At 41.8% G+C, this 25,020-nt stretch overlaps 1 long non-coding RNA gene across 8 annotated transcripts in view; it reads left to right on the top strand.

The window, feature by feature from the left end:
• LOC113971049 overlaps positions 1–25,020 on the top strand; it is an 86,346-nt gene that overhangs the window by 25,644 nt on the left and 35,682 nt on the right. For 7 of the 8 annotated variants that reach the window (XR_003535420.1, XR_003535418.1, XR_003535419.1 and 4 more), the window contains exons 3-4: positions 17,921–18,033; positions 24,276–24,379. This is a non-coding gene — a long non-coding RNA (uncharacterized LOC113971049). Of the gene's footprint in view, positions 1–8,771; positions 8,900–17,920; positions 18,034–24,275; positions 24,380–25,020 lie in introns of all 8 variants that reach the window. The other variant, XR_003535421.1, reaches the window with a different exon arrangement.

Here is a 25,020-nt window from a genome sequence, read left to right as displayed (position 1 = left end):
ACAAAAAACCCGATCTGTGTTGACTTTGCTGAGCTTTTTGTTGGTCTGAGGGCTTGGAACTGTTTTTTCTTCTTTATGTGACAAAAACAATTGGTAACACGCCAGGTGTTGTTCTCCCTTCCCTCTCCACCCCTCCCTTTGCAGTGTCTCACAGCTGTATGAGAGGTAATTAAAACAATCACTGAAATGTTTCAAAGCTGTTGTAGCCTTTAGTTGACTTTTAAAATTCCTATTTGAAGAAGAATGGTAAAATTAATTTGTATCCGGCTCAGCAAAGTGCTCTTTACTTGAGCAATGGACTTTACAACATTGCCAACAAAAAGAATGAAATTAATATTATACTTGCCTTTATCTAGGGTTATTCTGTTAACTGTTTTATACTAGAAATTAATTTCAATATCGTACAGATGCCTACAAGTCATGAATGCAGCAGTTCTAGCATTCAGTCACAGAGCTCTCCTAGTTCATTATCGTGGGTAAAAATAAGAATTCAACAGGAATAAACTTGCCAGGACAATTAAATGATTCTGCCTTTAGATAATGGAAGGACAAAGTTTATATTCTTGGACTGTAAAATATGTAAGAGTGAAAAGTGCTATTAAAGAAGTATTATGTGGTCATTTTGAAAAGAATGGTAATTTTACAAGTTTGTCTTTCTACTGAGAAAAAAATCCTTTGGAGCCTGGGAAGCAGACTTTGGGATTGGCATATTTTTGATGTGGAAATGCTCTGTTGTTTTTCTTCTCTGTTTTTTGTGTTTCAGTTCCCTGCTTCAGCAGGGCTTTGGAAACCTTGTAATTCATCCCTTACCCAATGCTTGGTCTATGGGACAGGATTTTATCCCTAAAATAAGCTTCCTTGTAACATATTCTATTTGATGCTTAAAACCCCTTAATCTTTACAAATAAGTGTGTTATGTCAGTGCAAAGGTGATCCTTCTCTCCCTTTTTACCCTTCTCTCCTTTTCTGATTTGTCCCTCTTTGGGGGTTGGCACCTCCCTGGCATGGGCAGAGTGGGGGCAACAAAGGAAAAGTTGAGGAATTTTCAGGATAAATGAAATTGGTTCAGGCTTTGAAATGACTAATTAAAAAAAGTGAAAAAGCCTTGTAGGGTGGAAGGTTTTGCATATCCCTCGTTGGTGTGTGGGGAATCTTTGCCTGGTATATGAGTCAATATGTGGATAAAGCAAGTTTTTACATTTTTCCTTATGAAAATCTGAGAGATACCAGGGAACAGGGTGCAAACCAAAAATATCAATACCAATAAATACAAATAAGGACTTTTCCCCATCAAATTTAAAATATATGGCTGTTCTTGCAAATATTTCCTATTGATTGATGACAGCATAACCTCTTCCTCTTTTTTTTCTCCTTTGTGAACATTTCTGACTACTTTATGAATGTTTCTAAACCCTCTCTGGATGTTTCCAAACCCTCTGTGGGTGTTTCCAACCCCGCACAAGTATTGCAAACAAATTTACAAACAGGGATAAAACCACAACTTAAATCCTCATCTGTGTCTTTGCGTCAACACAACTCAACCTGACAGTGGATTTTTGCCAGGTGGAACAAAGAGCAATAAATTAGTTTTGAACATTTATGATCTTGCATTATAAAGACTCCAACAGACTGTGTTCAAAATCAATTGTCAGTGTGATGGGGGATTAATAACTGTGGGACCATAACCTTTTCCGTCCCCACAGCCTGGGGAAGGGCACGTCTCAAGATCTGCTGCCATATTTCATTATTGCCACCTCTGTTTGAAAGACCTTTTTGATGCTTAAAAAAAGAGAAACAGATTAGTTTTTAGTAGTGCTGGATGAATAACTCATAATTAATAATTCATTCCGTGAATTTTCGCCTTTTATTCCGTAGGAAGAATGCAAAAAAAAAAAAAAACAGTTGTCAAAATTTTTCTATTGACTGGTTGGTTTGTTTTCTTTTTTTAATTGAAAGTAGGAATCAGAATTCAGGGTGTGTTATGTATTTGTGATTGATCAGTCATGTGGTATTGGTTTAATTCCCCAATTAATTGAGGACAAATACCAGAATAAATTTCATGATTAAATATTTGAGGAGAGTGTTTTTAAAAAGCCCTTGCCACACGCAAGCCAAGCTTAAAATCAGTTTTTGAAAGGCCTCCTGAAAGTAAAATTCTGAGAGCATGAAAATGGTTGGGAAGGAAATGCAAACGAGGCAGGAATGTGGCCAAGCCAAGTTCATTACAAGACACAAATGAGTTTCTGAGACTTCTACAGCATTTTCCAGCTGGAATTTTCCCTTCTTAGCCCCAGCACCCACTTTAGGAGATAACTAGTAAATATTGGGGGTAAATATGGGAGCAAGGGAAATGAGAGGTTTATTGAGTTTCCTGACCTCCCCAGCTACTGTGCTGTGTTTTATGATAGTGAAATGTTTTATAACATTTTATAAATGTTTTATAAATGTTTATGTTGTGTTGAAGCCACCTAAAGAATTGGCATCCTTTGGCTTTCTTTGCATCCCGCCCACGCCAGGCTGCCTGGCCTAAGAGGCATCTATGACTTCTCCTGCATTTTTTTTCATATATCCACTTTATTTTTCTTCCTAAATAGAGATAAACCAGTTAAATATTTCCCAACAAAATAACATGTGTAATCTCCAGGGCCGTGCATACCATCAAACTGTCATTTCCTTCGATTAACCTCCACCTTACCTCCCTCCCCGAGGCGCTTTCCGAGCCTTTTGTTCCCCCTTTTCAGCACTGAGCTCTGTCAGGTGAGGGCATCTGTCACTCAGGAGCTGGACACTTCACTGGAGAACTCAGTGGAGATGCTGGCATGGAAAACTGGGCAGGATGTCCTGGATTAGACAACCCAGAGCTGGATGTGTCTAGAAATGCAGAGGAAGCAGAGCTTGGGCAAGCACGGTTGAAAGGAGCTCAATTTTAAGAGTCTTAATTGTGTTATGAATATTATGAAATATTTAAGACCAGAAAAGTTCATGACTGAGACCTGCAGGACTTTTGTTGTAACTCCTTCGTGTTCTCAGGAAGGACCAGTTTGAGGAGAATAAAATTCCTACCAGGAGAGGATCAGAGTTAACAAATCACCTCCTTACAACGGTAGGGTTTGGAAATTGCCAGGGGAATTTATTTGGTCATTTTGAAACCCAGCAGGTCCGTGTTTAACCTCAACTTTTTTTTGTGGACAGATAGCAAGAAAATGGAAATTAGAGAGACCAGCAGAAATAAAACTTTTCAAAATGATTCATGCCTATTAAAAGTATAGTTGATCTTCACTAAACTTTTTATGGATGGCAGTTTGAGATGCCTGGGACCTTTTATTTATTTATTTATTTATTTTTCTAATCCTGAAAATTCATTTAGGGTGAATAATGCAGAACTGAGATCAGACAGATCATCAGACATTGGGCTGACAGCAGTGAGGAGCAAACATGGAATCCATAACTTCTGCTTATGGAATAGAATGTGCTTTGGAATGATAACAAAGGCCACATGTGATGAAGTATCTCTTCACCCCAACGTGAGCTGGTGCAGTGGCTCATGGTGGTTCCTGAGGGCTGAAACTCTGCCCCTGGGTTCTAGTCCTAATTTCACTGTTCAACCTCACACCTTTTGCTGACAGATTAAAAATGTGCCATCAGAAGCCTCAGCATCACATCAGTTCCTCTGGATGAGGATGGACTCATCCCTTAAATCAGTCGCTGACGAAGTAAATAGGTCAGAATTCCTCATCATTTCATCATCAGGCACAATTAACAGATCTCCTATGATTTTTCTAGTTAGAATCATAGAAACATTTAGGTTGAAAAAGGCCTTTAAGATCATCAAGTCCGTTTTTTGTCCTATCCCAGTTTGTCCTTTTTTAAATTATCCCAGTAAAGTTTGAAGAACAAAGTCTATATATGCAGCATTCCATGATTTCTACTCAACCCCCAAGATCATGAGACTTGTTGAAAAATAGTGAGTTTTAAAATAAGAAAGAACTGCACTTGAGTATTTTTGTGCAAATATTGAAGGATGGATCTATTCCTTCTACCAAGAGTTTATAATCTATTTTTTAAGTTTTAATTCGTGCTGGCTTTTTCCCCCTCCCATTCCAGTGGGCATGTTACATTTATAAATCACTTGGAAGCAGATATTCCAGATGCAGAGAGATGATGGTGAGAACTGCTGGGGTTGGTAGTTCTGTACCAGCCAACGGGACCAAGGTCCTGAAAAAATAGAAAAAAAATAATGATATGAATTTACAGGGATTGTAAAAAATCCCAGATTTGGAGAAAATGTGACCTGTTATCATCCTTGTTAAGGTTTTTGCAAACAATTCTCTAGAAAAATCAGCATTTTCTGTGAAATCCTCCCCAAAACCAACCTGCTCTGCTGTGAGGGATGTACTCACCTGGTGCAGCGAAGAATTTAAACGGAAGAACAAAAAGAAGCTGGAATTGCCTCAGGGATTGAGGTCAGGTGAAGGTTAATCAAAGGAAATGACAGTAAAATGGCATTCAGAGCTTTGGGTACATTTTTAATCATTCCTCTCTCTCTGGCTCATAAAAGACACGAAAGATGTCCAACTTTTTGCCATTGTGTTTAGTTAGGGATGGCTTTTATTTTTGTCTCGATTGTTTTAAAATATCCTTTCTTTTCAATTTCTCTTGTAGTTTTAGCTCCCGAAAACTTGCTTTGCAGTGCCTTAAAAATGTGTGTGGGAAATTGGGAATGTGTGTGTGGGGGGAAGAAGAATGTTAAGAAAAAGGAGTAATTTTCCCCAGAATATCTCTCCTTTTAACTTCTCTTTCTGAAGTGATGGATTTTGAAGGATTTCTAGAAGTCATGAGTTTAGGGAATAAATACTCAGAAAAGCTAAATATTCCCATTATTACTCAAGTGTCAGGTTAAATGAAGTCCATGATTGCAACTACTGGAAACAAGAACAGTTTGTTTCACACTCTGTTAATCTATAAGTTATTATTCTGTTTTTAAGTATAGATGATTTGTATATTTTTTGAAAAAAATATTAGAATAATCTTCGTTATTCCAATGAAATTTTGGAGTTGTGTCTTAAGTTGCAGACTGTTGGTTATATTCTGATTTTCTTTATGTGAAAAGGCCCTGGTCGGGAACTTTTCCAAGTTTGGAGTTGTCACTTTGTGCCATTCACCTCAGATAACTTTGCCATAACTACAACAGGAACAGGAGCAACTTTATGTAACTTATAACAGCCTAAGGCAACTTTTAAAAAATGTGAGCAATGCATTTTTTTTTCCAAGTCTGTTTTCATAGTTCCCTTCCGCCCATAAAGCAGAGGATCCTGAAGGGTGAGGGTTAAACCCAAAAAGCTCTTAACTGAGGTAACTTGGTGTGGCAACTCTGTTCTCCCTGCTCTTTAGACCAGCCTTGAGCTCCTTGAATGATGCAGTTAGAGCTGAGTTTAGGCAAGACCTTGAGCCTTCAGAGAGGAATGTGTGGCTTAAAGAAAAGTTGTCTCTGCAGCCCCCTGCTTGAGTCTCACCATCGTGAGCTGCAGTCAAAAAAAAAAAAAAAAGTGCATTTTTATACACATGAGATGCTCCACACCTCGGGGGAAAAAGATAAATAGTCTGGAAGTCATTTCCATGGGTGTTGTGCTGGTGTGGCCAGCGATTGCTACTGGAAATGTGGCACTTTTCCAGCAGATCCCACACAGCAAACGCTGCCACGTGGATGCCAGATGGGTTGTTTGCCAGGGAGGAGGAGGAGGAGGAGGGAAAGCCCAGTCCACCCTGCAAGCACTGCTGAGGAAAAGCCTGTCAGGGAATTATTGGTAGAAATTGGTCAAAAATGAGAAAGCGAAGTTATTGGGTGGAGGTTGGGCTGAGTTCTCCTCCAGGGAAGGGAAGAGAAGCACGGTGGGGAAGGCTGGGATCCACTGCTGGGAGTGCAGAACCTCCCAGCAACAAGTGACTGGCTCTGCAGACACAGCCGGATGAGTAACTCCAGGATTTTCCTGTTTACAGGGTTCAGCTGTGATTTTATGATCTATAACAATGCCAACGTTGTGTTTATGGGGGGCATTTTCACAGTGCTCAGCATCAACCTAAGCAACAGCTCCTCTCACCTGTAACTCCCCCATCTTGTAAAACTTCTGCCCTACTAATAGAAACCCAAATAATTTTTGGTGTGTCTTTGGCAACACAGGAATATCTGGTTAAGAAAAAGAAGAGCAAAATGTGAGAGAGGCCATTTAAAATGAAAAGTGAATACCTGAGGTGAAGGCAGTTACTTCCTGACAACTGGAAAACTATTGGACTTAGAGAATATGATTTTTCCACCTGGTTTGGTAGAAGGTGTCCCTACCCATGGCAGGGGAGTTGAAACTGGATGAGCTTTAATGTCCTTTCCAAACCAAACCATTCTAGATTTTTTTTTTCACAAACAACATGACCTCAGAATTTTGCTGAAATAAATACTAAAGGATAACAGCCAAATCATATCTCTATTTTTAAAACATCCAATAAAAATATTCAGTCTATTATATATTCAGTCTATTATATAGACTGAATACCCAAATTTTTCAAGTACAGGAAATATTAAGTTGGTTTGAGCATTTTTATTCCAGCCATTTGGACCAGGTTCCAAAACAGAACTCATAATTTTCTTTCAAGGTTTCTTTTAAAAAGTGGCTGAATTTCTTTAGTGTTTTGTTTTGGTTTGGTTTTTTTCCAAAAAAGCAGAGTTGACTGGGAAAACTACCAAATCTAATGTTCAGTGGAAGAAATTGAGACTGAAATGAAATCTCCCAAGTGTGGTGTCTGAGCACATTGAATTGTACGTTTTTCCTGCCTGGGCTGGTGGTCAAAATAATGGGGGCTGGGAGTGGATTCAGCCCTGCACCCTTGGATCACCCCAGGGAGCATCCTGTGCCCAAGGGGTGGGAGGACAACTGGGATCATCCCTCCCTCTCCTGCCCGTGGAGCTCATCCCACATCAGGGATTCCTGTGGGGACAAGAGGTTCTCGTGGGAATGTGGGTGGATTCATGATTTTGGGAGTTTTCCATGTTGGAAAATGACTGTGGGATAAAATATGAGTATGTAGAGTTTCCCTGTGGGCAGAAAGTGGGGTCTGAGGGCAGCAAGTGGGGTCTCTGCTGAAGCTGAGCTGAAGGCAGTGAAGTAGCTGAGCTGAGGGGAAGCTCTGCTCACTGACTCACAATTTTGAGGCTGATTTTCACATCTTCTGCCTAATTATCAGCACACCTGCCCTAAAAGGAGGGGTTCAGGGTGAGGAACCTCATTTGAGCATCAAAGGAATATGATAAAACATGGTGGAGAAACTGATGCTTTTGCGTTTCCTTTCGCTCTCTGTTTTTGGAGAGAAACCTTCTTTGTGAGCGTTCTGAGGTGATGTCTTGGTTTCTGCTGGAATAAATTGCTTGTCTCAGTTTGATCCCTGAGCCTTCTGAAAAAAATAACATGTTTTTATACCTTATTAGGAGCCTTGTTGAGTCCAAACCCTGGCAGACCTTTGCTGTGTGTGCGGGATCAGGGCAGGTCAGGGATGTGCTGAGTACAGAGGCTCCTGTGCCTGTGGCACAAGTGTCCTGCTGACAAACAGAGGGTTTGTTTCTGCTGCTCTCGGGTTTCCACCTCCATTTTCCGCTCTTCCACCAGGATGCAGTGATGCTTAGGAGAAAATTCCCGCTGTCTAATTTTAGATATCCAGTTTAGGTTGCTTCTGGCTGTAACCACACACAAGCTCTGCTTGCTGCAGGTCCAGAGTTGGGCTTTGTTTGCAGAGTCAGCTCCTTGCTTGAGCCCAGCGCTGGGTGAGCAGAAAGCACAGCGAGGAGCACGGCTCCACACCTCAGACACGGCTGTTCCCCTGCCAGGGCTCCCACAGGGCCACTGGGCTCTCACCTGAGCACCCAAATCACATCCCATGCTGGGGCAGAACAAGTCATTTCAGGGCAGTTCGTTTTTTTTCTAAGGGTTTCTGCGATAAATCCTCGGTATGAGCAAGGTTTGAAAAAGAAAGGAGCCAAAGGCTTTGAAAACATGAAGTGGGCAAAGCTTCCCACTGTCTCTGGGGTGAAGCACAGGTTTCACCAGATGCCCAATCAGTTGGGAATAAGCTCCTTGATAACCTTCTTCCAGCTGGGCCATCCCTTCTCCTGGTTCTTGCACTGGTTCTTGCAACACTGCAAGCAGTGAGGAGGAAAAGGCAGCAAGCCTGTTGTCAGATGAGGGGAGGTAGACACCCTTCCTGAGGTTATTTGTTGTATCATCTAAAGTTAATTTAATGCTTAATACGTGCCAAAATGGAGGCAAACCTCTTCTGAGGGATTTTAACCTGCAAATGCACTGAGAGCAGCCACTCCCTGCCCCCTCTACTGCTGAAGGATGGGCATTCCAGAACCAACTGGACACAATCCTGTGCCATGAGCTCTAGGAAGACCTTGCTTGAGCAGGGAGGTTGGACCAGATGATCCCACCAGTGGTCCCTTCCAACTTACCCATCATTCTGATTATCTGGAGGAGGGCATTGACAACAGGGACATTCCTTTGTGGGGTTGGTTTAGAAACATGATCCACAGCAAGAGATGGAAGGAGACACCTTTGCAATCAGGAATGCTGTCCATCCCAGAACCATCAGAAGTTCGGGAGGGTTGCCTCCTGGGCAGCCCTGAGAGGCTTTGGGCAATCTGCTGTGCCCACCTGTGGTTCTTGGTTTAGAGAATGTGTCACTATTTTACTCTGGCACCTGTTCAAAGTACTAATTCTGTGGATCAGTGTCTTTCAGATGAAGAAAGTGAAATCCTTTTCTGCCCCTGGTGCCTGAGTAAATTGATATCAAATACTCGAATGAAAAGACAACTCTTGTCAGCAGAGGCAAGCAACAGGAAAATCTGGGACAGGAGGTAACTTCATGATGGATTCTGCATCCTCAGGGACTTTCTGAGCTCTGAGGATTAATTTTCTATTATATCCACGTGTGAGGCTTTTCTTAAATACACTTCCACTAACAACATAATACTTTTTTCAATTACAATATCATAAAATGCTACAACTTTTTTTGACATTCTGCCACTTAGAGGCCAAAGTTTTCATCACTGTGATTGTTGTTGCCCCCTTTTATTTTTTCCTAATGAAGCATCTCTTTGCTGCCCTACTGAAGTCATGTTTTTGTGGAGAAAGGCTTCTTTACACAGGTGGGAAAAGACCCTGGGAACTGCATTTCTGCAGTGGTTTGTAGTGAATCCTCATTTCCATGAGAGATGGCTTGATCTGCAAGTCCTGATGGGCTTGAGAAACCTTCATCACAAGTGCTTCTTCTCATTATTTTAGTTGAGTTGGTTCAGTTTACTTTATTATCTATATTTTATTAGATTTATTTCTATATTATTTATTTTGCTGTCTTTATTTCATGTACAGTAAGAATGCAATCAGAAAAAACCCCCAGGGTGCAAATGTGCCAAAATGTCCACACACTTGACTATGTGAGATAGAGCCAGAGCACCACAGGGCCAGAATTTCCTTGTACTGCTCCTAAAAATGAATTATTCAGGGTATGACAGCACATGAGCCAATGGTTTATAAATAAGTTGGATGTGGGTAACTACAGGTTACAGGCTATTACAGGAGAGTGGTCAGCAGCTCAAACAGTTTGGAGTTCTCCACCTTGAAGTGTAGAGGGTTGGAGAATAAAAATAGTGCAAGAGGTCTGAAAATTCCCTGAGCGCTAAGAAGAGCCTAAAAGTGTTGGTGAGGCTGTTTTCCCCTTTGGGAAGTTGGGTCAGAGTTGCCAGTCACACGATATCACTTCTGGTGAAACAAGGCTTGAGAGGCTTCTTCATCCTGGGGACTTGCTGAACCCTTTGGATTTTGTTGGCCCCAAGGAGGAAGGATGCATTGACTTCACAGGGCAGCTCAGAATTCTGTAATTTGGGAAACACTTATCTAGTTGCCCCCAACTAGATTCGTATTTTTTATGTCCTTGTGATTTTGTAGCAAAATATATGTATATAGTTAATATAGATTTTTTTTGTGATTTTATAACAAAATATTATTAAATCCAGAAGAAGATGGATTGGGAAGTTGGAGATGATGTCTGTAGAAGGAGCTTGGGCAGATATGAAGCTGCCTGTGGGAGAACAGAGAATCCTTGTGTGGGCACAGGACAGGCTGGGACTGAGGGATCTGTCTGTCCCCCAGTCAGGACAGAATCATGGAATCCCAGACTGGTTTGGGTTGGAAGGGACATTAAAGCCCATCCAGTCCCACCCCCTGCCACAGGCAGAGACACCTTCCACTATCCCAGGTTCCTCCAAGCCCCGTCCAACCTGGCCTTGGACACTTCCAGGGATGGGGAGTCCACAACCCAAAGGATTGGGTCGATTGGACTGTTGGTATCCACTGGAAAACAGGGCTTCCCAGCTGCTTTCCCACACATTTTCTGTCTCCTTCATTGAGGAAAAGAGGTAAAACCCTTTCTGACACACTGCCCATAAGGAACCGCGTCACCCTCTGTCAGTGCACAGAACATGAACTGAGTTAATCTCTGCTTCCTTCCTCACCTCCATTTTATAAATAAAATTGGAAGAAAATTATGGCCACAAAACCTGATTTCTGCCTCAGTTCTGGTCTCTGGTACAGAACTACCTGACAATTAATATTTGTGTATGCCTTTTGAGATAGCTGACCTTTGGGGAGTTGACAGAGCTATAATATTAGTCTTTGTGTGCTAGCCTGGCTTTTAAACTCCCTGCCTAGTGGCTGTAAGTTCAGTGGCTACAGATCTGAAACTTGATTTCCTCAGTATAGCTGCATTAGCATTCAGCTGTGGGTATGTAAGATAATAGTATTAAAAGCAACCTTCCATCCTGTTGTCATGGATGCAGCACAGCCCAATCCTGGGAGCACTATACCACCAGTCTTTGTACAATCTCATTTTTATCTACAAATTTTGATTTAATTACAGCAGAAATTCGGCAGTGCTATATAATATATGATTTTATTTTCCATTCTAAGCATTAAAGTGTAAGAATTGAGCAGCTCGTGTTCTTTGTCCGGTGCTCCTTTTTTTTTCTTTTTTTTTTTTGCATTCCAAGTATCTGTCAGTATTAGTTATGAGACTGTGTGAAATAAGTAGCCATGAAAGATGCCTGCTTTTATGACAGAATGAGTGGTTTCATGAATTTTAAAGGAGCACATTTGTATTTTCTCTTCTTGAACTACATGGGCTACTCGCAAATATGACAGAAGATAATTGTTGGAGGAATTATGATGCCTTTCAAGATTTTGCAGGATATTACTATTTTCATAATCTTTCACTTATCAGGTGCTACGGTTTGATTTATTTACGTATGTAATTTGGAAATTAAAGCACTCCCACTCTGTCAGCACAGGTACACGTTTTCTTCGTGGGGCTCGTGCTCCTGTTAGCGAAAAATAATGAATGTGCTAATTTTTTTGTCAGATCCTCCAGAAGCGTGTCAGGATCGGAGGGGACTCAGGGATTATCCTGGGCCACGTGAGACAGTGTGGAAGGGCTGGTGCCTCCGGATGGCGGGAGCGGGGATTTCAATCTCCAGCACCAACTGTGGCACCAGGCAGGGCTTGTGCTCAGTTTGTTAAGATTTAAATGAATGCATTGTTAGCAGGGATTTTGTGCGAGTGAGTAAAGGCTTGGAGCCTTTAATTGACTAGGAAAATCTTTTTAGTTGTGATTAGAGGGACAGATACTCAGCTGGCGAGGGCTGATGGTGCTCCATTGAATCAATTTTCATACCCTGTCTGCAGTCAATGGAGCAGGGCTCGTTTATAACCCACTACCTGGCCTGTTATTGGAAAAAAACCCCACATTTCAAACCTGATATCTGAGTGGTACAGTAATCTTTTATCAGGGAGCTGCTTGGCTTGATTTAAAAATATGTATCAAAATCTGTGGTAAAATCCTTGGGCTAATAAATTCAGTGGCATGAGCTGTTTTCATTTGGGTGGGAGCTTGAGTGTGGATGGAAACCTCTGGCTGTGTCCTATTTGCTTGAAAGCAGTGATAGATCTGCCATACTTTCATATTTAGCATAAGGTTGTCTTCTTAAAGACCAAAATGAAGCATGTTTATATCTGTATGAAACATCTCCATATCTATATGAAGCATCTCTATATCTATATGAAGCATCTCTATATCTGCATGAAGCATCTCTGTATCTATGTGAAACATCCTTTAAAGACTAAAGGAAGCATCTCTATACCCCTTTCTGTTTTAGCCTTGAAGTATTTGTATTTTTTTTTCTCTTGGTAATATTATCTCACTTTCCATCCTGTGATAAATGCATAGCAGGGTTTTATTTTATGGTTAAAAGAAAGAATTCTGAATATCTTTATGTATTAAACTTGTCCCTAACATCTGAATATTATCACTGAAAATCCCCTCTCGAAATTCTGTGCACGCCCATAATTAAACTGCTCTGAAAGGTGCAGTCAGGAAAACCAGGCACCAACATTATGGAGTGAAAATTAAAGAGGCAAAACATCAGAGTGTCTACTGTATGTGCCTGCTGTTAGACACTCAAGCATGGAGAACAGGATACACCTCCATGGATGGATAGTTTTCCTTATTAAAAAAACACAGTAGGACTCACAGTAGGGGAACACACTAAAACAAGGCTTTGTAGTAATTTCCTTGAAAGAAATTTCCCAAGATAGCAACTTAAAAAGCTTTTAATCTCACGACTGGCTGTATGGTGAGTTTTACTGGGGGTGATATAAAAAAGTCCATTAGGGTACAGCTGATCTGGTAGAGCTGGTCTGAAGCCTCTTCCTGCCCCAGAAAAGGATTAGACTTTCCTTGCACCAAAACAAGGGTTGAATAGATTGATGTGACTCCTGAATACGTATGTGTCCAGTTGGAAATTATGTGGGAAAACACAAACCTCCTTCAGCAGCTGAAACTCTTGACCAAACTTGGTGCTTTGTGACACCGAACTGATGCATTAGATCAAGGTTTGTTCTCCAGATCTAAATGTGAAACTGCTGTCACTTGTAATTTTGAGCTGATATTTTACTGTGGGTCTCTGGGCACTGTCCTTTACCACTTGGGAGGAACATAAAGTGTATCTCTTAAATTCCTGAAGAAGTGCCTGACGTGACCGTGTCCTGCAGCAGCTCCTTGTGCTGTGACACTCCAGGAGCTTCCTCACTGGACTTTGCCTGTTCTGTACAATCTATTCTACATGGCTGTTAGACCTCTAAGTAAAAAAAAAAACCCAACCAAATCTGGATGAATTCCCACTCAAACATGTTGGAAGGTTGTCATGTGTGTTATGGTTATAACTTTTAAATTGGTGTGACTGCTCCGTTCAGCTCTTGGTACCCCTATAGGTGTTGAGGGCCACCCTCTGAAATCCTGGGGCTCTCCCTCGACCATCTCCTGCCCTGTTTTGGTGCTGTGACTAGGGGCAGATGGCCCCAAAAGTTTGGTAGAGGAAGCTGGAGGCTGTAGGTGCAGCAGGAGCTGCCCAGCCAACGTGTGTGAGCATCGGCAGAGATTTAACATCTTGTACCTATCTTGTGTCAGGGAGCTGAGAACAGGGAAGGAACATGTCTGATAATGTGTTTCACATTGAAATAATTAAAGAGAATTGTTGCTGGAGGGAAATATGCCTTTAAAAATTAACCCTGACATCTCTCTGACAATTCGGTGTTTTACAAGAGATCCTTTTTTCCCCTTCCTTCTTTTTTTTTTTTCTTCTTTAGTTTTACTAAACTTGATATGCATTTTTCAGCACTTTAGAAAATGCAGAGCCTTTGAAAACTTCCCTGTACGAACAGCCTGTACTTCCAGGAGCAGTCCCATCTATTTTCCACTGAACTACTCGCAGGACTGATGTTTCAAGGAATGGGTCTGAAGTAAATGACACGTTCTGCAATGCCTGGAGCCTCTGCTAGTTATTATTGTTTGAATTTATCTCTTGATTGCATATATTGCAGTCTTCTATCACACAGGGAGGCACTTTGGAAATCTCAATATTGTTCCTCAAATAGCCATGGAGCAGCTCGCTGTTTTATTTCTTGTGATGGGAAAAAAAAATCCTTGGAAATCGAAAGTAGTCATTTCCATTAAGCACTAAAAGTTTAAAGATGTTCTTTTTGATGGAGCTGGAGTGTTTGAAAACAAATGGAAACATCTCTAGGAACAGTATTACTTACTTTTTAAAATTCTAGGTATAGCAACAACAATTATACTCATGTTTTTGTCATCTGTAGAAAGTTAAATATACAAGCAGATGTCGGTGCTCAGGAAGTTTGAATTCATTGTATTGTGGCTGTAACAGTTATTTACCAGTTCAAGAATTGTGTAACTTTTTATTGGGGTGAATCACTGTATTTTCAGTTCTGCATTTGATCATAATTTGTTGGTCCAGGGATAGGCAATATGGGATTTCTCTCACTTTGATTATTTACTCACTAATTTGAAGGTGGATTTGAAGGTTGTAAAAGGGTGGATGAGGTGGCAGGATTTGTGCCTGATGCTCAGGCTGCTTCTCCTCTCTTTGCTGTGGCTGGAGCTGCCTCAGTCCCTGTGTGGACCCGGGGGGAATCCAAGCCCGTTATTGCAGCTACAGTGGCTTGGAATCTGCACTTCCCTGACCTGAGGAGAGGCTGAGGTGCTGCTCAGGCATTTCTGGCTTTCAATTCTGCAGCTCAGAAAACAGACATGCGAGTTGTCCTTCAGATGCTGAAAAGTTGGGGTTTTTTAGGTTTTTTCTTCCTTTTTTTCTTCTTTTGAATTATGGGTGACCTCATGGGAGGCTGTCACAGTACATTGTACTGGAGCAAGCACATACTTTAAATTTATATTTTTAATTTAGATTCTTAGGTTGCAGAGCAGATTCCAGGCTGACACACTCTGTGTCCTCTGCTGCACCCCAATTTGGTGTAACTGGTCTACAGCAACAGAGAATTTCCTTGCAGGAGCCAAACCCTCCTTCATCCCTACGTCAGGAGGAAGAGATTCAGCCCCATATTTCCTCCTCCCCTGAACTTTTAACAATTTGGGGATCTCGGGGCTCAATCCTTCAAGATGCTGATTACCCCCACGGGTGCTTAAATCAGGATAACTGATGGCTCGTGATGCTCCTTATGACTGGGAGCTTAATTAGATAAAATTTAAAACACAAAATACTTTAAAAACACTTCTCAAAAACATTTTTCTTGGTTTCGGGAATGATTTTTGCCCTTTTTTTATAAAAACAGCAACTGCAGAAGTATCTGCTAGCTGCTATGATGTGCTATAAACCTATCTGTACACAACATTGCTTTTTGGCTATTAGAGGCTCATTAAAAAAATTAAAGTCCCCACAATTTACAATATTTTCCATTGAAATAGCATGTTAACACATTTCTTTAATCAGTGTGTAACTGTCAAGGGAAAGAACAATTCATCTGGTATATGCATGCATTAGGAAAAAAAATTATCAGATTTAATTTTATTTGTTTTATATTCAGGGCTTTTTTTGAAGGAATTCCTGCAGGGAAATGGTTAATCTATTTTTAACTAAAGCTTACTTTTGTAATCTATCCAGTGCTTAGAGTTCTGTCATTGATCTATGATTTATGTGATTTAAACCACCTCTTGGCTGTAACATTGGTTTCTATCCAAGATGCTGAGCTGAATACTAATTACGAGATCAAATTTATGCTGTTGGGCTGAGCAGCTGAAGGAGCTTTCCAGGCAGGACTCCCTTAAACCAAGCCACCATCGAGCATTAGTGAAATATTTGGTGAGGGGGATGGGGAAAAAAAAAAAAAAGCTGGAAAAGGGGGAAAAAAAAATAGCAGGAAAACTGAAGTGTCCTTTGCAAGCTTTATTATTTTCAGTTCTCCTGCCCGAGTGTTCAGTGCCACGGGCAGATATTCCATGTGTGTGAGCCTGTGAATATGCACATGGGGCTGTTTTTCCAGCAGAATCTCACTAATTCACCCTAACGATTGGGAAACCCACTGAGAGAAAGCCAAATGGCACGAGTGAGCAAACAAATAAATATGATTGAGGATGTTTTATTCCAAGATGTATTTTCTGCCTTTATTTTGACAAGTATCACGTTGTCAGAATGATTTATGGTATTTCAGAGCGTACCAGGAAATGCACTGTAGGATGGGTTCTTACAGTAAGAAAGTCTTGGTAACAATAGCTTTGCTTTACCTCTCCTTAAGGCATTTTTTTTGCTGAGAAATAAGCCAAACCCACCAATTTTATAGAAAACACAGGTTTTAGGCTTTTCTTACATAAGAATCAGTGATGTTCTTCCATTTGCCTGCACCACCCTTGCAGAAGAGGTCGGGATGGCAGCAATTTTCTTGGGTATAGGGGGGTCAAAACATGTGCAAGCAGCTCGGAATCCAAAATCCAGTCAGAACAAAAATGAAATTTGGAACTGGAATTTTATTGATTATAATAATTTTTGAGAGAAAACATGTTCTGACACATCATCTGACTTTCACCTCTGTTGGTATAAGGTTGAAGTGTTTCATTTTGGTGATGCTGAAATGGTTTAATTTTTTCAGGGTTCATTTTAATTGATTAATTAATTAATCCTTTTCGTGTTTCCCATATGCTTTGTCTTGTATTTTTTTTACCATTTTCAGCCTGCCAACAGCGTATTATTAAAACACAACATTTTCATAAAACGTTTGCACAAATTCAGTTTCACCGAAATCTTTTCAAGTATATTTCAGATCTTTTAAGAATCTTTAGCCTTCTGAACTGGGGAAAACATTGGAATTTCTCACAGAGCAGGAATTCTGGGTTGTGGCTGTGGAGTGGTGTGTTCTGCCCTCAGGGCTTGGGAAACGCAACCTTGGCCAACGGATTAAGGTGATGGTGGTGTCCTCAGACAGAGCAGGGGAAGGATTGGGATCCTGTTTTGTTTTCCCTGTGTTGCCATTGTTGTCTGGAGCTGGTTGGAGGGGCTGTGTGTGCTGACACCCCTCCCCTGGCAGAGGTTATGGAGCCAGCAGGTCATCCCGCTCCGGCTGCAGGAGGCCCTTTAGTGGGGAATTAGTTTCCTTTTATCCTTATTCTTGCTCGCTTTAAAAACAAAACCCAAAGCAAATAATAAAAAAAAAAAAAAGAAAAAAAACCCAACCCAGAAACAGAAATAAAACAGAAAACCTTGAAAAAGTTTCTTCCAAGGGCAATTTTAAATAGCTACCTTTGGTTGTGTGCCTATCATTTGTGATCTTCCTCATTTCTTATTTCTCTCATTTCTAATGTGGAGAAATTAATATTTCAGTTAGATCCTTTTGCCTTTTAAACTGATATTATTTATAGTCCACTCGATATCATATTGGCTTTTTAATGTGCATTGTTACAAACCATTTGCAATGAAAATAATCCCCGTTGTGTACATTCGGGGAAAAGTTTCTGAATATCCACGTGTACATGTGATACTGAATGGGATGAGCTTGGGGACAGTTTTGTTAAGAGGAGCCACAGTTCCTGACCCCATCTGTGTGCTTTGTTCTGCTGTGATGCCATCCTTACCCACCTCCCCCATACCTACAGTGGGTTCCTCTCTAAATGCTGCCAGCCTTAAATGCAATGAATTTCCTCGCAGTCTTAAATCTACAAAAATTACTAAAAATCCTGGAGGAGCCCAGGGACACTGAAGACACCCCAACGTCGTGGCTGTAATTGCAGTCAGGTCACTTTGCCAGCTGACAGTGAGTGCTGGATGTGAGACATTCCCTCACTGCTTATGCAGGGAAATAATTTGCACCATCAGTGATGTTGTTGATCTCGAGTGATATGAGGTAAAACAACAGCAGTGAAGATGGGGCTGGAGTTAATTGCTGTCACGGTCTGAGGGACTTCAAAGGAAGGATTTTACCAGAAGCCTCATTAAATGGGTTGGATATTTTGCTGTGCTGAACAGGTGGCTGAAGTGCTCCAAAGGGAAAAGTTTGAAGATGGGAACCCCCTCCGGGACTCTCCGTACCCATGAAGCTGCCAGGGGGGAGAGGAGCTCCAGCTCCAGGGATACCCAAGGTGGGACAAGGGGTGTCCATGGGTCAGGGAGGGTTTTGGGAGTCACAGGTCCCCAGACATCCCAGTGGTGTCCAAATCCTGAGCAGGTGCTGCTGTTTCTTGGAACCATTGGCTCGTGGGACTGTGGATGTCACATGGGGCTTGTGTGGCCTCAGGATTGTGGCTGTGCCTCATGGCCAGGGCTCTGGGTGCCAGGGGAGCCTTTCTGCCCTGCACCAGGGCTTGCTCTCATCTCCACTGTGCCTCTTACACAGCTTTTACAGAGCAAAAAATCATCGAGGAGAGGAGTCCTCTATAAAATACAATATAGTAACATTCTAGAGGAAACATATACAATATTATGTGTGTATATATATATATATATATACACTAAGTGTATGTTCTGCTTTTCCTTTTCTTTCTTTGCAGAAGAACTGTTAAATTAACAATTGTGGCTTTGACAATGATCTGTGGGGGTTTTCACTGAAAGTACAAAAACTAAAATCACAGTGATTTAACACATAAATGTATATTTAAAATGTGAATTCTGCCTGCTGGATAAGTAGATATTGTGTATACCTTCATGTATATATCAAGAGTACACAAGGGAATTTATTTCCTCTGTCATCATAAAATCAGAATAGAATGGTTTGGGTTGGAAGGGACCTGAAAGACCATCCCATTGCATCCCCTGCCATGGGCAGGGACACCTTCCACTATCCCAGGTTGCTCCAAGCCCCATCCAGCCTGGCTTTGAACACTTCCAGGAATGGGGCAGCCACAGCTTCTCTGGCCAAGGGAATCATGACAAGGGAAATTCAGATTTCCTCTGTCTCTGCTTACATAGGAATGCTCACTAATCCCATAGATGTAAAATGGTTTGAAGAGTAAAAGGTTTTAAGTCAACTCAGGCTGCTGAACATTCAAGAAGAGAAAGACCCCCCATAAAAATGGGTTGTTTGCCCTTGGGAATGTATTTATCAGCAGCATCAGAAAAATCCCAGCAAACAAACATCAGAGAAATCCAAACCACAACAAGGCAAGATTTGGGATCCCTTCTTAAGGGAGTAGGAGCCCCAGAAGAGATAATGTGCCTTTGAAGCACTGCTTGGTTTTCATGGAAAATGGATATGAGTTAAGACACAAGTTATAAAAAAGAGTAGGAACTCTGTATTTTCTGCAAACCAGTGGAAATTAATAAAACCCAGGGCTAGCTATTAGATAAACCCGAGCAGACAAAGTGTGGGTAACTATCCGTAGAGGGGCTGACATGATGAATGATGATGGATCCAAACTCATCTGAAGTTCTTTAGGAATAATAGCAGCCTAAAGTCATTTCTGTAGGGTACCTAAATGTGCCTGAAACACAACAGTGTATTGAAGGTTGCATATTATGCTAAGAATGACAAGTATTTATGATTGGAGGGTCTCTGGGTTGGGATTATCAGTTTTTGTGTATCTTTTCTCGGTTCTTTAATCTTTGATTTAAAGACCCATCCAGAGATGAAAAAAAGGGCTGATTCCTAGAATTGTCCCCCAGAGACAGTAAATACCTTCTCACCTGAAGAAAATCAGCAGTGTCTGGTACTACACAGGTGTTTTTCTTTTGGAGTAAGGAATGTCCTCCTTGAGGAACAGCGGGGGAGAGGCACTTCAAGGGCAGGAAGGAGGGTGGGCGACGGCTCAGCTCAGCTAAGCTTGGCTCAACTCAACTCCTTCCTAGGAGTGGGAAAGAAAAATCCTACTGTGCAGTGCCAGTTGTGTCCAGTGAGTTTTATGTAAATGCGGTTGCAAATGTTGTTGAGTTAGTTTGGACCTTTTTTTAAGTGTTTTTTTTTTTTTAAATTTATAATCACAGCAATCGTGCTTCAATGTGGCAGCTGAAGACAGATAACGGGTACAAGTGTAAAGAACCGACAGAAATCTGTGTGATCACGAGGGGGATGAAGTGGAGTTTTAGAAGCAAAACGCTCCTTCTGCAGAACTTCTGCCTTCCAGTTGTCTTTGTGTCTCCGGAGTGTTGTCGTCTTGTTCCAGCGAGAGCGAGAGATTTTGATTGCAGGTTGTTCTGCAAGCACGACAAACACAATCTGCATTTGTCTCAGCTTTGGAAGGGGAGAAGCTGTGCAATGCACAGATTGATTTGCAAGACCTTAAGGTTTCCAGCTTTCCCTAACCTTTGCTAACAAACTGCAGCAATCTGTTCTTTGAGCGTGTTCCTCCTCCTGGGTCTGTAAGAGCCTTTGAGACAGAGCTCATTTTTCCAGCGTTGACTATGGAGATTTGTGATTTTAGATGTGAATGTCCCTTTCTCAACCCTGCTACCAGTGACCCAGTGCACAGTAAGTGTCTCACATTATAAAGTGGTTATTCACAGAGGGCTCTGACCAGCGCTATCTGGAGGGTGGGAGATGCTTTCCCGGCAGTGGGATGTGGATGTCGAGGGGCAGATCTTCAGCCAGGAGAAAAATCCTGCTTGCTCCTGCAGCTCAATGGGTGTCTGTTAATTCATGTGGAAAATTCGTGACCCCAGGGAGACCACAAAGTTCAGTGTCCTTGAGTGAGGGCCACACTTTGCAGTCAAGATCAAAATGTCTTTCTTCCCAGATTTCCCTTGAATTTGGATTTTTCTGTAAGTCCTTCAGATTGTTTTATACTGAAACCTACAGTATTATTCAGGAATGGATTATTGAGGAATGATCCATGTGTTCTCCCTTTCTCTTTTATTAGGTTACTGAATTTCCATACCCTTAGGAAGATGGAACCCTGAAATCTCACCTGAGATCCTCTACTCATAGGTTGCACTCATCCTGTGTGGAGGTTGAGCTCTGGGATGGCCATTAGTACCCCAGAAAACCTTCAGGACTTCATTTGGTTAGGCTTGAAGAGCCTCAGTCTTTGATTTTCAGCTTAGTTACGCCAAGTTTTTGAGGACACTCTCTCAGTGGAAGGATTCTGGAGGACAGACAAGGGCCTGGTTTGCCTGTCAAGTGTGTGCTCCAGGCACTTTCCTCTTGTGTTTCAGTGGGAAACAGAGAGGTGGGATTGCCTTGTGCTGGAGCAAATCCCCTGAGCAGAGGATTTGCAGCTCCTTGGCAGCTCCTTGGCAGCCAAGACCCTTGAGGCAGTGCAGTTTTCCTCCTCTCCTTTTGAGAGCAGCCAGGTATTTGGAAAGATGAATCATCTGCTGGCACAAAATCTTTCATCCCTTCTACAGGGGTGTTTGTCTTCTCTTTGGGGGATCAGCCTGCAATTAAAACCGTGGCTGTTGTTCACCTCTCAAGGCACAGGGAATTAAAGCAAACAAACCCAAGAGGGCAAAGGGCTGTTAAGAAGAGCATTAACCTGGTTGCAGTAGTGACATCAGCATCACTTTTTGGTTATGTAGGAGTTGGGTAGATGTGTGTGAAGTTTTGCTATTGCACCAAAAATGCCTGTTTTCAGCCAGGGAACAAGCCTTTTGTCCATCATTCAGACATGTCAGAGGATCTCCATCTCCCTTCTTCATCCTTGGTCTCGATCCCATCAGTGCTGGAGGTGATGGCAGGCGTGGAGGGCAGTGCCATGGGGCTCCCTCACTCCTGGCTCATTAACACCTGGTCACTCCACCCTTTAATCCAGTCTCCAGTGCCTGACTGCAGATGTGTTTCACAGCTCTGCCATGTTTGATTGAGTCTCTTATTTGTGTATGTGGCTCTCTTGTTTATTTATTTATATTTCATGGATGAATAAAAATGTATCTCGGAGACCTTCCCCCCTTCCAGACAGCTTCTCATCATGGCTTCTACTGGGCAGTCAGGCAAAGTTATCTTTGCTGCTGTGGATTTCATCAATTCAAAATGTAAATAACCAAAAAAATTAAAGGAGTGGTTTCAGGTAGCAAAGTGGCCCTTGAGCACCTCAGTCAAGTGTTGCTTTTAAGTGCTGAGTTTTTCAGTCCTTTTTTTTTACATTATTTTCTTCCACTTGTTGCTTTACGTGAGTCCACAGAACAGATGAAATGATCTACAGAGGAGGAAATGTGGAAGCTGTTGGCACACAAAATGCTGTCAAAGGCAGAAAGCAGGCAAATGGACAGAGGTTTTAGTACTTCCCTGCCCATCCCTTCCAATCTCTTTGGTTAATAACGACTTTCCTTATTACATAAAGCAGCTGCAGATCTAGAGATCAGCAGAAAAACTTAAGTTTGAAAATTTAACTATTCAAGGTGTGATAAAACTTCCCTCTTGAGAAGGTCTGTCACCTTTCATTTGACTTACAAGTGGTGTCTCCGGAGTTCAGTGTTGGAAAGGTGCTGGGGCCATGTCACAGTCCTGAGCAGGGAGTGTTGTAAATATTTGTGAGTTACTGGGGAAAAGATTTGTGGGTGGTTGTTCACAAACAATCTATTGCTCTCCAGAGGAGGGAGGGGAACCTGCTCTCTGCTCTGCACAGGGGAAAGGTTCTGAGGTGCAAACCCATCTCTTGTGTGTTACTGACTCCCTACAGAGGGGTTTCCCCCCATCATCCTGATGGTGACATGGGACACCTGGGCCACTTGTGCTGCCTCTTTCTCTCCATCAAGTCCCTTCTCTGGGTCAGATCAAGAACCTGAAAGCCAAGGGGTTTACTGTTGCTAGCAGTAAACCCATCAATTATAAACCCTGTACTTATCTAAGAGCCATTTGTGTCATTAACAGTTGGACTAAATGATCTTAGAAGTCTTTTCTAACCTAGATGATCCTATGATTCTTTGATTAGCAGGGTACTTACAACCAATCATTTTAGCTGTAGGTACATAATTACCCTTTCCCAAACCTGATCCCAGATCAGGTATTCCCTCTGGAATGCTTTCCATGTCTTTCTCCTTTTCATGAGCAAGAAGCCTTATCTCCAAGCAAACACCAACACTGCTGTCTCTCCCAGTTTATCCTGTGTGATGTATTTTCTAATTTGTGCTATTTTGACCTTCTCCAGCAGAAGGTGTGGTAGCCCTTCAGTGGAGCACTGTGGAAGTACCCTTGGGTCCTCCTCCCTCAACCAATGAGTGCCCTGCTTCCTTTTCTGTTGTCCTAAAAATAAGAATTACATTGCTCTGTGCAGTCACATCCCTCGGTCAGAGCTTCTTGAAAGCAGCAGGCTGTACTGTAGAGTCAAGCTTCCTGGATTCCACTAACATTTTGTTAATGAAATAGTGCTTTGTCAAAGAGTCTTGAAAACTTAAAAGGGTATTTAAGCTTCTTCCATGAGTCAATACCATGTAATGTCAACATTACCACGAAGGGATAATTCAGAGATGTCACACAAAGCTTGTGTTATGCCATTTGCAGTCTAGCAAAACAGCTCAGCATTTATGTTGTTTAATCCATCTTCGAAAATCTTTTGTTCTGAAAAAGTTTGAGATCAATCTTGTCAGTATTTACTGACACAAAGCTGATGTAAGTCACTGCGCTCCTATTGACTCCATCCGAGTTGTAACGATTTACCCCAGCCTGGAATTAAGCCCAAATTAGGCATATGAAGAACTCAATATCAAAGTTTTAAGGAACATGGAGCTCGATGGAGCAGATCCTGGAAATGAAAGTGTGGATAGAAGTGAAGTAAATAGTTTGCGATGATCTGGGGCGGGAGACACACAGCTGGAAGAGACTTCAGGAAACACAACATTATCTAAAACTTTACATTGATGAAATAATGGAAATCCCTGGCTAGAGGCAAAGAGGAAATACAGAAATAGGGAGTTCAGACGTGAGTGCTGGCAGTGACACGAGGGATGTGGGGGCTGAATTCCAAACTGTGTGTGCTGCAGTGCCCCGGCTTTATGTCACTGTCGCAGTGAGTCTGCTCAAGGTCCATGAAATCCTTCCTTCCATTCCTCCTTCCCTTCTTCTTTTAGCATTTCTGTAATCATACCTACTGTCTAAGGGAGTTGTTTCATCCTACTGGACACTGCAGCAGCGCTGTTTGTTTTACCTTTGTACTTTTTAATCCTTTTTCCAGTAAAACTCTGTATAATTGATGTGGTTGAACGTAGTGAACAGTGGCCTCAGCTTGCTTTGTTGAAAATAGAGTGCCTTACTTCATCCTTGGCTGAATCCAAAATGCTCTCTGTGATTATTTCTTGGCTGTGTTGAATCTACTTCAGTTTCAGACTGAAGTTGCAGATATATGGGGTCAATTGTGCACTATGTAAAGTGACGTGAAGTTCTTTGGAAATAATTCCCATATTTTGCTGGCAAAGGTTTAGTATTTCACTCACGTTTTGGATTTTTGTTTCAAACCAGGCAGTGTGCAAGCAGGGAGCATCCCAGACCCGTGGAGGAGCTCAGCAGGAGAAGAATCAGTGGGGGAAAATAGTCCTAATGCTGTGTTGCTGCTGGTGGGTCAGGTATGCCGAGGTAATTTGCAGGTTCTGTGGGAGTCAGGGATACTTTCTGGCTTGATTGCACACAGCAGGAAGAAAAATATCATAAGGCTCCTCATTTGTACTTTTATGCTGTTTTACAACCTGGGAAACATTTGGGGAACAAACCAATTGCTCTTTCTGTGAAGAGCTACGGGGCCTTGCAGCCTCTTGCTCCAGGTGAGGTCACTGCCAGGGCAGCACAAGGGAGAATAAAATATGGACAAAAGGAAACACTGTGCAAAAACAGGGTTTGAAACCATCTGAGAGCAGGTTGTACAGCACAGTGTGTGTTCCAGCTGTCTTGTATGGAAGGGTCTCAAAATGCTTGGCTTTTCCTGGGAGATGCCTTGTCCAAAGGAGGCTGTACCTGTGTTTATGCAGCATGAGCTTAATTTTACAATTAAATTAAATTTTAGCATTGTCTCCCCCATTCCAGTATATTTGATCAGGTGCTTTAAAGGAATAATATATTTGCTAAGTAGGAAAATGTGAAAAAACCACAAATGTCACATAAGAAGTGGAATCAGATATAAAGTTTCATCCATCTTGGCCTGCTGTTATAAATCAAACTTGGAGGGAGCACCACGAACCTGAAACACCTCAGTCAGCACTGCAGCAAAATG

Source organism: Neopelma chrysocephalum, unplaced genomic scaffold (assembly GCF_003984885.1).
Source record: "Neopelma chrysocephalum unplaced genomic scaffold, ASM398488v2 Primary Assembly neopelma1_81, whole genome shotgun sequence".
NCBI lineage: Eukaryota > Metazoa > Chordata > Aves > Passeriformes > Pipridae > Neopelma > Neopelma chrysocephalum.
Note: the sequence above shows the minus strand (reverse complement) of the source record. Positions and strands in the feature narration are given on the sequence as shown.